Here is a 10,839-nt window from a genome sequence, read left to right on the forward strand (position 1 = left end):
GAACATTCGATCTGTAGTTGAATGCTTTACCACTAAGCTACATCTCCAAATTATAATAAATATTTTTTTAAGAAATGATTTGCAGAAATTTTATTATCTCCCTTTGCCGGTGTAAAGTAAAATATTCCCATGTAATTTTTTTAAATTTTATCTATGAGTAAGAAAAGCTATTTTATGATCAGAGTTTTTCGATATTATCGGATGAATTTCTGTACAAAACATATCTAAGAACACTGTCAGATATATAAATTAGCTTTGTATAAAATTTTCAAAAGATAGGCTCAGCCGTTTCGGAACCTATGCGGAAGGAACTCACACACAAAGTAACTTTTATATAATAGTAAAGACAGAGATAATTTATATAAGAATAAATGATGGTGGAAATGTTATTACGTACCCATAGTTTTCAGATTCAACTATGAGCCACCCGGTAACTGAACAAAAAAGAAAAAGATGGCCTAAAATAAAAAATCTCAGCTCAGTGCGCGAGTCTGATGAGTTCAGTGCGGGGTTATGGAGTACAAGAGAAGATCGACGTCAGCATCGCCGAGTGGCATCACCATGACAGCTTGACAGTTCCAAGATTCCATTGGAAGAATGCTTGGCAGGTGGAAGAATGTGGAAATCGTAAGACGGCGCATTGGATGGAGAATTCAGTCTGACACTTCCATCATAGGAGGCTGCAGAAGACAGATGGACACCCGGTAAAGATGGTACATTACAGTGGTCGAAAAGTCCAAAATAAGGCAGCCATTACAAACTAATAGAGAGGAATTAATATTCTAATTTGTATTGTTCGAAGATTCTTTTTGATTTTATAAATATTTCTACGATTTTTGCTCTTTTTTTACCTCAAAGACAATTATATATCAAATAATGACTTTCGTAAACCATATCTTGATCTTATCAAGATATTACTGAGGAAAGCCAATTAGCGATTTATACTTAAAGCTCAAAAAACAGATATTTTTTATCCGTGTTCACTTCACAAGCTTTAAACTTAAGACATCATTTGGATTTGAACTTTTCTAACGTTATTAATAAATATTATGTTCGTATTGTTGGATTTTTGAGCACCATATTTGATTTCTTCTTTCTATTCAAGGAAATCAAGTATATATATATATATATATATATATATATATATATATATGTGTGTGTGTGTGTGTGTGTGTGTGTGTGTGTGTGTGTGTGTGTGTGTGTGTGTGTGTGTGTGTGCGAGTGTGTATATATATATATATGATTACTAAATTTAATCACATAAATTAATATACAAAGTATAAATTTATGCGTAAACTAAGTATTTACTTCAACAGTACTCAATAGGTAGGTAGAGCTAGGTAGTAAGTTATAAAATACATAGGGCAATTAAGCTACACAGAATATTCCGCGTTTCATCCACGCTAGGATTCTGGCATAAGCCTGATAAATCCTACCGTGGATGAAACGCGGAATATTCTGTGTAGCTTAATTGCCATATATATTTTATAACTTACTATATATATATATGTATGTATATATATATATATATATATATACATATATATATATAGGGATATCTCTAATTCTATTTGGCTCCCCCCTATATATATATATATATATATATATATATATATATATATATATATATATATATAGGGAGAGCCAGATAGAATTAGAGAAATTCCTTGAAAGACGACTTATCTGGATAATGCAAAGCTCAACAATCTAGGTAAAGTTTCTATAAAAGAGACAGAATGAAAAGGACAATGTAAAATATATACAAATGTATGTAAATGTAATCCTTTTTACATCAATTATCCTACCCCCCCCCATTGATGTAATTCCCCTATTGAACCAACGATTAAATTTATATGCATTAGTATGTCATTTCTATTGTCGTTCTTTTATTCTTTCTCATTTATATATATATATATGTGTGTGTGTGTGTGTGTGTGTGTGTGTGTGTGTGTGTGTGTGTGTGTATGTGTGTAAAATACAAGATATATCATTAGACGTAAGAGGTTAACTGTGTATGGAGTTAAGTAGCGAGTTGTCTGTTCACATTGCATTTAAATTTGAGCATGCTAGTCCAGTCAGGGAAGCAGGAGACAATAATGGAATTCCTAAGTTTAACAGAACGCTGAAGGAAACTATTAGGGTAGAAGGCTTTCCGGCATCCATTTGCCCCTACAGTGAAGGAGTATGATTCCGGTGCTTTTCAGATTATTCGGAAGTATTTATGTCGATGAAGCATAAGTGTTACTGTTGCATTACAGTGTACAGAGGGACGACGAGACACAATACTTGGGAGTCCACATTTATAATAGAAGAGATAGAGATAGCAAATTCTTATGACAATGGAGTTAAGAGATAAATGTGAAGAGAAGTGTTAATGAAAGCTCTTTAAACAAGAGGGAGATGCATTATTGGAGAGAGGGATACAGTCGACCTTTAGAAGGGGTTTTCAATACAAAGTTTTTTCATACAAGACGAGGAAGACAAAACACATTACCTTGTGGTTGAATAACAAATGAAGACTCTAAAACAAATACAAAACGTGTATTCGTCATATAAGTCATGTGATTGGAATTTGATACCTACTAAGTTGCTACGTTGTTGTCTTTTCCTGGCCCCTTCGCTCCTAAGGAGTTTCGGCTAACTCTATCAGTTTTCCCAGTCGACTCTGCCGGACAAACTGCTTCTCTCCTCCAGACTTGGGCTCCTCGGACTGACTGGCTGTCTGTTTGTAAACTAACTGCTTCTCTCTCCCGAACTCACTCAGACTCTTTGATTGACTGCTTGTTTTCTAGTCTAACTTAAGTGTATATTTTAATCCTCTTCTTCTTTATGGCGTCACAAACATGTGAATCCCTAGTGCATGCACATCCTTCCAACACGTGTTCCGGTAACACAAGTCCCACATTTTCTCTGTGGACATTCTTTTATTCCAGTATTCCATTATTCCTGCTCCGATCCAAAATAGACCAACACAATTTTCCGTTTACCTGGATTCTTTGTTGTATAAGTTATTTCTAATTTGATTTCCTCACTACAATGGATAATTTACTACATTCCTGGAATCGTATCTTAACAAAAATATATTCTTTTTAACTTTTAATAACTGCTTCGATCCCAGAATTCTCCTTCAATAATAATATTTGATCCTAATTACTTTGTTTCCAACTAAAAACCGAGAGCTGTCCCCTTCAATATACAAAATTACGAGTTCGTCAGAGCACATTCCATTAAAGTATTTGTAAAACATGAATAGAGATGCAACAGTGTGGAGATGGGACAGGTATTAGAACTGTTTTCATAGTGCAGGACCTATGAGATTAGAGACTCTCTTTTGGACCCTTTCTCGGACAGATACTACTGATATGTGCATTAGAACGATTTACCAGTATCAGTTGCTCTAATTCTTTATTAATATAAGGAAAAGGTGGCACAAATGTAGTCAACATTCTTGGTGAATGTGTACTAAAGAGTCACCACGTACTAAGATTAAAAACCACTCGAGCATAAAGGCTAACAAGATTGTCAGACGAATAACGACAAATTTGTAATCAGAAGGGAAGTAGTTCCGACGTATTGTGCCCTATAGATAAGAAATACTTGGAAAGGAACTCGGTTCATAGTATTCTGTTCGGTATTAAGTACACAAAAGAAAAAGCAGAAATTTCTTTTTGCAGAATGTGTAGGTAGATGCTGTGATTGTTTTATAGGGTGATAAAGATTTGGATGCCGAAGCAAACTCGTATGAGAACAAGAAGAGTAAGAATAGTAATCGCTCATCTTTGAAGAAAACGATCTAAGAAATATAAGAGGTTATTCCTCACTAGACTGCGAAGTCGGTTTTATATACTGTCAAGTATGCTGTCGAGCTCTGTGCAACACCTTCATAGATATATTAGCAGTAACCAATCTTAGGAAGTATCTAATTTTCAGACAGGATTGCATCAGAATTTAATTACTTTCTGGTGTGGTAAAATTGTTCAGCCATTTTTCTAGTGATCTTAGCAACAGATATGATCTGCATCTTCAATTGAGGTCTGGAGTGAAATCAGCATTAGGAGTTTATTAAAACAAAGGGCTGAAACAATCGATGTAAAAGTTAGTGAAACGAAAGAAGCTTAGGATTCTACTTTTTCGTTAAAACTCAACGACTACTCTCTGTATCCACTTGAACGGTGTCTACTTGTTATTGGATTCGAAAAACACGATTAATGTAGCAGGAATGTACGTGATATGTAAGAAAAGATAGAAAATATAATTCAGTTTCAAAATTAATGTTTAGGAATTAAGTTAACGTGTCAAAGGTAGTGACGTAAGAAAACAGCAAGTGGAATAGCAGTAAGTGGGAAAAAGTAAAACTAGGAAAACAATTGCTATTGCGACAACGATTGAATTGAAGTTGTTTCTTTAATTTCGGTGAGCAGAATGTTTCCGGAATTTTATTGAATGTAGCTGATTCGCAGGACACCTAAGGAGACTAGAAAGCCAATGTATTTTTATATGTCATTAGAGAGCAGTGTTCCTTTTAAAATATGAAGAAATTACCATTTCTTACATAAATAATAATATAAAATATAAAATAAATATATATAAAATATAAATAATAATATAAAAGTAATATTATAATATATATGATATAAAAAATATTATATAATATATAAAAATATATAACTTTTACTATTAAAATACATTCCAGTAAGAAAATTAAAAGCTTCTTTTTTAAGTGTCTCTGGAAAGATAAAAAAATAGAACAGTGTTCTTTTTTCGATGGATCTAGCAGTTTCCTTAGTTGGTGTGTTTATTTTTGCAAATTCTAGAAGCTTCCATTCCACATGTCTATAAATAGACGATAATAGCGCTATAACTTCAATTATTAAATCAGCTCTGAGAAGAAACGCTAAGTTGAGGCAACCTTTCAACTATTTATGACTCCGGCAAATTTCTTGGGATAACATCGAGTCCTGGGGAATTTCGAGACAATCAAGCCTGAAATAAATGGACAACTTGGTAAATATTGATTTTCTGATCGTATATTCTGAACAAAGTAAAAATCTATAATATTTTCTTAAACATCTATTATCATTCAGCGACAAAAGCTAGTAACAAAGGACTTGAGTTACCTTCCTAACACATTTTTTGTAAATATTTGTTTCCGTTTGTTTATTTGCTAAATAAATGCCTAGTTTCTCTCTTAAACTCTTTCTTTTCTTTTCTTTTTCAATATATGTTGTGTGTTTATCACTAAATATATATTTTGCACGTAACACATTGGTGAAACTAAACTATACACGTGGATACTTGGGATTAATTCCATGCAATTCTATGTCATAAGTAAGCTACTACTATTCCTCTTCTACATTGACAAAAGGAATTTACTGCATTGAATTCTGAATCGTTTAAATAAGTACTCGTCTCAATATTAGGAAAATAACGATATGTTTTTTTAATCCGTTGTTAAGATCATTACGTAGTTGGTCCAGGAACTCCAAGTTTGCTGGACGAGTATCATTATCGTTATTGATATTTGTAAAAATAGAAACAGAAAAAATGTTAGCAAAACGAAATAAATATTTTAATAGTTCACAAAAAATGTTAACTTAATCACAAAAATGTTAACTAACATATACAAAATAGGTGAGGAAAGTAGATCATCCGATTTGTGTCTTTGGACATGTGGAGTTTATGACGTAACGCTATAACTTAGTAACACACGTAATCAGTTAGTTGGATGTTAGTCAGAGAGTTTCGAGTTAACCAGTTAGAGAGAATGGTAGGAGAAGCACACGAAAGCATTCCAGTGGACACGCCTGAAAAATGTTGAAATACAGGGTGCCAACTTCGAGAAAAGAGATTATTCATAGAAACGAATAAAGGCCATAAAAATATAACTCGTTTTAATGAGTTTTCCTGGATAAAAGTGTCTTCGGTTACAGGACTTCATGACTAAAACAACCGCCAGGAAAAAGAACTGTACAAAAAGGTATGTCTGTGAACTGTGTAATTGAATACCTATATACACCCGCATACAAAGATATATACAATACATTTTAGATTATCTGTACAACACATACATTTATTATACATTAGAGAGACACAAGAATAGATAAACAGTATAACCACTAGAAAACAACAGACACGTATATACAGACTCCAGCTATGCAACAATATTATTATGTTTCAAATTACAGGGTGGAACGATAAAATTTTCGCCCTAGAAAAGACACCATAATTCCATTTACGTTTAATGAAAACCGGTTTTCTTTTTTTGTTGCGGATCATATACTAGTTGGCAAGTTGTGTACAAATCCAACGAGCGATAGGAGCCTTCTATCATGTTTGAAAGTTTCACAATCTTCAACAAGTGAAATCAGAGATGAGCCGCTATACAACTCATGCTCTCTACCAATCCAAGTTATGAAAACGGGACGATTGCTTGCACCTTCAAAATGCATCGCTGGATTGACACGAATGACAGGGACGTGTCCAGAATGATGGAACCAAATTTCCCGGCCACAGTTATGGTCTTTGGTTTTGTTTCAATGAAGGGCAGCTCATGCCACCTCACATTTTCTAAGGCGGCTTAAAATCAACACCAAAGTGTACCTGGACGTGCTGAAGAGTGTGATGATCCCCGGGCGCAATCATGTGGCCGGTCGCTGACTAGACGCTGGCCCACAAGTCCAAAGAGACTCAGGCTTGGCTTAAGAAGGAATGCTACGACTTGCACCCTTCTTTCGCTGCTCTCCCTCCTCCCCGACCATAACCCGCTTGACTACTTCGTTTTGCCATATGTCAATAACGTCACCAACATGCACTTCCACAACTCCAAAGCCAACCTAATCGCCACCATCCACCGAGTAATCGCCGAGCTCCTGCTGGCGCTTGTGGAAAACACATGTTCCCAGTTCCGGAACTGTATCCAGGTGGTGATTGGGACTGAAAGCGGCTGTATTGGGTAGATGTCAGCTCTATTACATAATCAAGTTACCTGAATTGATTTTCTCAATAAAAGTTTTAAAATAAAGCTAGATATTCATTTTTTTTTCAATATTTATATTTTTTTGTTTTCGCTGTTGGATACCAGATATTCGCTTGTTATTTGAGAGAATCCAATAGAAACATATTTGCAAAATTCTATTCCGTTAAGTACAATTGTTTGTATTTCTTGTACTTTTTTCATGGGTCGATTGTTCCTATAATAACTTTGTTATAATAAAAAATATTTCTAAAGATTTAAGTTTCTTTTAATGTTGTACATAAGACCTTAGTATTTTATTAGCTTATCATTTTTTAGATCTGTTTAAGCCAGCATCGTTATGGGCACTGACTTAAAGTTAGGTTGCTGCGTTTTTTTATTTGCTTCCATATTTACTTAACTTTAGTGATCTGACGAAACCCTGTGTATCAACGTAATTATGCCATATATAAATATCACAGTATTAGAGATGTTCTGGTTCAATATTTGATTAGTTCTGTAATTCATATATGAAAATCATCCTCTATCATCAAAAAGCAAAGGCTAACACAGAGAATAAAATATAAATAATCGGTAAAAACATATTTTTCAACATTTCATCTCGAATGTTTTAAAAATAAAAGTTGCTTATTTTAAGGACGTACAAATAATTTGGTATTCAAACAGTAGGGTATGAGAATGTTCTAGACGGATCTCTTCAGTCATGATAGATTATGGGTACCCAATGAAGGGTGCCTGCGCGTAAAGTTTTTGTGGCAAGTGTTGCGCAGTCTTCAACCACACCTCTCTTGAGTCGGTACTATTTTAATTCCAGTTAATTCCAAGACGACTGGAAACATGCAGAGATAGGCGGAAGCTATGTATACATAGACTATTTTAACACCTCATTATAACACGTTTTATATTCCAGTAGCTTCTTTGCTTGTGAATATCTCTTCCTGCTAACTGGTTTCCTTCTACTTAGTCCTGGTATTCTCAAGATTAATGCGCATCTCATGTCAACAATAAGAGTAACAATAATTATTATTCATGGGAGATGACGATGTTGATTTTTTTCCAAACCTTGCAGGAAGTCGTCGATATCCTTCTACATACTGCGCATAGTATTCCCAAACAGTCACCCATCTGGTAGTGACTAGGTTGAATGTCGCTTAACTTTAGGGGTCTAACGGGAACCGGTGTGATTATACCGTATTTAGGATTCTCGTATAAATTAAAAGTAATCCATCGTTAAATTACTAAAATATACTTCTCCAAAAAATTAACTTAAAGATATTTGAATATATTGAGAACGTTTACGAAAATTACTGCATTGAAATTGCATAACTTAAAAGGAATTGGGATGTCGGATATCCAAATAGTTGAACACATTCTTTATATCTTCAAAGTTTTCTTTTTAATAGCAGTTTCCTATTCCTTATGATTGCCTTTCTTGTTTCAATTTTTTTCTGAAATCCATTTCTCTTTTTTCTTCTCTCTTTCTTTTCTTTCTTTCTTTCTATTTTTTTTCTTTATTTTGGCTAAGTTTTATTCTTTCTACCTCTCTATTTTCTTTTTAGTCGCGTGCAAGCGACTCTATAAGTCACTCTGTCGGTCCTACGGTCGGTTTGTCGGTCGGTAGGTCTGTTGGTCTGTCCGTAACACTTTTGTGCTTGGCCTTTTTGGTTAAGATCAAAGGTCTGTTGTTAATAGATGCTGTTCTTAGCTTTTTAAGCTTTTCTTGGCCTTTTGGCCAAGATCAAGGTGTAGCATCTGTTCTGGCAGGTGCTGCAAGCGGGGACCATATATGGGGGCAACCCCACATATAAGACCTTGGTCAATGTAGGGGCAACCCTTCATACCAATTGTCACTATCCAGCTCCCCTACTCCCCGGGGAGTTGGCACCATTTCCCCTTCACTCCTCATATTAAAAATCGGCCTTGTGCCTAATTTGCTCGGTGGGGGAGCAAATAAATACTCTGTTCTTCAGATGCGGCATTCCATTTATCGTTCTCTTTCAGTGGAGGAGAACTCCTTCACGACTGAGGCAATTTTTATTTTTGTACCTTTTCTCCACGTTAAAAAACGACCCTGGTGTATAACTCTGTCCCGTGGGGAGGCATTGTAAATAGCATCAAAGTGTAGTATCTGTTCCGGCAGATACTGCAAGCAAAGACCATATGTGGGGGAAACCCCACATATAAGACAATTGGTATGAAGGGTTACACCTACATTGACAATGTAGGGGCAACCCTTCATACCAATTGTCACTATCCAGCTCCCCTACTCCCCAGGGAGTTGGTCCCCTTTTCCCCTTCACTCCTCACATTAAAAATCGGCCTTGTGCCTAATTTTCTAGGTGGGGGAGCATATAAATACCAACCCCACATATAAGACCTTGGTCTATGTAGGGGCAACCATTCATACTAATTGTCACTATCCAGCTCCCCTACTCCCCGGAGAGCTGGTCCCCATTTCTCTTTCACTCCTCACATTAAAGATCGGCCTTGTGCCTAATTTGCTCGGTGGGAGAGCAAATAAATACCCTTTTCTTGGCCTTTTGGCCAAGATCAAAGTGTAGTATCTGTTCCAGCAGATACTGCAAGCAAAGACCATATGTGGAGGAAACCCCATATATAAGACCTTGTTCAATGTAGGGACAACCCTTTATACCAATTATCACTATCCAGCTCCCCTACTCCCCGGGGAGTTGGTCCCCAAATCCCCTTCTCTCCTCACTTTAAAAATCGGCCTTATGCCTAATTTGCTCGGCGGGGAAGCAAATAAATACCCTTTTCTTGGCCTTTTGGCTAAGATCAAAGTGTAGTATCTGGCTTACTACATGCTGTACTTAGGTTTGTAACTTTTTCTTGGCCACATAGCTAATATAAGGTTTCAAATTCCCTAAATCTAATGATTTTTGTGATATAAAGTGGGGGATCACTTTTCTGAATTAATTTAATGTAAAATAATCACCCACTTTACAACCAGTCAATCTCAAAGCCATTCAAGTCATTCTCCAGATCATTCAAGTTGTTTTTGAACGATTCCAGTTATTTTCAAGCATTCAAGTGATTCTTAAGATCGTTCAATTCATCCTTAAGTTTATTAAAGTCATTTACTTTTTATTTATTTAAGTCATTTCAGCCCATTCTTCGGTCATTTTAGTTTATCTTTAAGATTTTCATGTCAATCCTACATTCACGCATTCATTCATTACATGAGAGCACACGACTAATGGCTATCGGCCTTGTTTTTTCCTGTGCTCATCTTTCGATCTTTTCTAATTTCTTTTTTTTTAATTTTTCTACATTTTTTTTTGTTTTGTTTTTTATTAGGAACTGAAGCTCATTTTGATTAAAATTATGTATTAATTTTCATGCAACAGCGACTTCGATTTTATATATAATGGCCTAAAAGACGAAATCGTTTCATGGAAGAAAGGGGTTCTGAATTTTATGATTCACGATCCTTTTCTGCAACCCAATCATAATACAAATAATCTTCAGTCGATGCCTGACGTGTCCACCAAGTTTCATCCATGAATGTCCAACAGTCTTATACAGAAGATTAAAAGAAGCGAGAAATAGGTAATGAAGAATAAAGATGTGGGGTGAAAAGATAAAAGGATGAGGGAAAAAAATAGAAAAAAAAATGGTGTAACTTTACTTTAGTGTGTCATCCGACGCAATCGTGTGATTTTGAATAAAGGCATTTCAAGGAAAAACATTATTACGTACTTACGTGTCATGACGAATTTAATGTAAATTCAAAGAATTATGAAAAATGTTCCAGTAGAATATCTACTAGAGCTAATTTTCAGGAAAAAGTGTGCAGTATTATTGAGAAGAAGCAAAATGGTCGATCTGATAACCTGAAAAATAGT

At 35.2% G+C, this 10,839-nt stretch overlaps 2 pseudogenes; both read left to right on the forward strand.

Moving 5' to 3' along the window:
* The first annotated feature begins 9,496 nt into the window (after positions 1-9,496).
* LOC145298092 (U2 spliceosomal RNA) lies at positions 9,497-9,674 on the forward strand (annotated as a pseudogene).
* Positions 9,675-9,742: 68 nt separating this feature from the next.
* Positions 9,743-9,901, forward strand: LOC145298063 (U2 spliceosomal RNA; annotated as a pseudogene).
* Positions 9,902-10,839: the final 938 nt, after the last annotated feature.

This window comes from Euprymna scolopes, chromosome 18 (genome assembly GCF_053919585.1).
Source record: "Euprymna scolopes isolate OS-2025 chromosome 18, ASM5391958v1, whole genome shotgun sequence".
NCBI lineage: Eukaryota > Metazoa > Mollusca > Cephalopoda > Sepiida > Sepiolidae > Euprymna > Euprymna scolopes.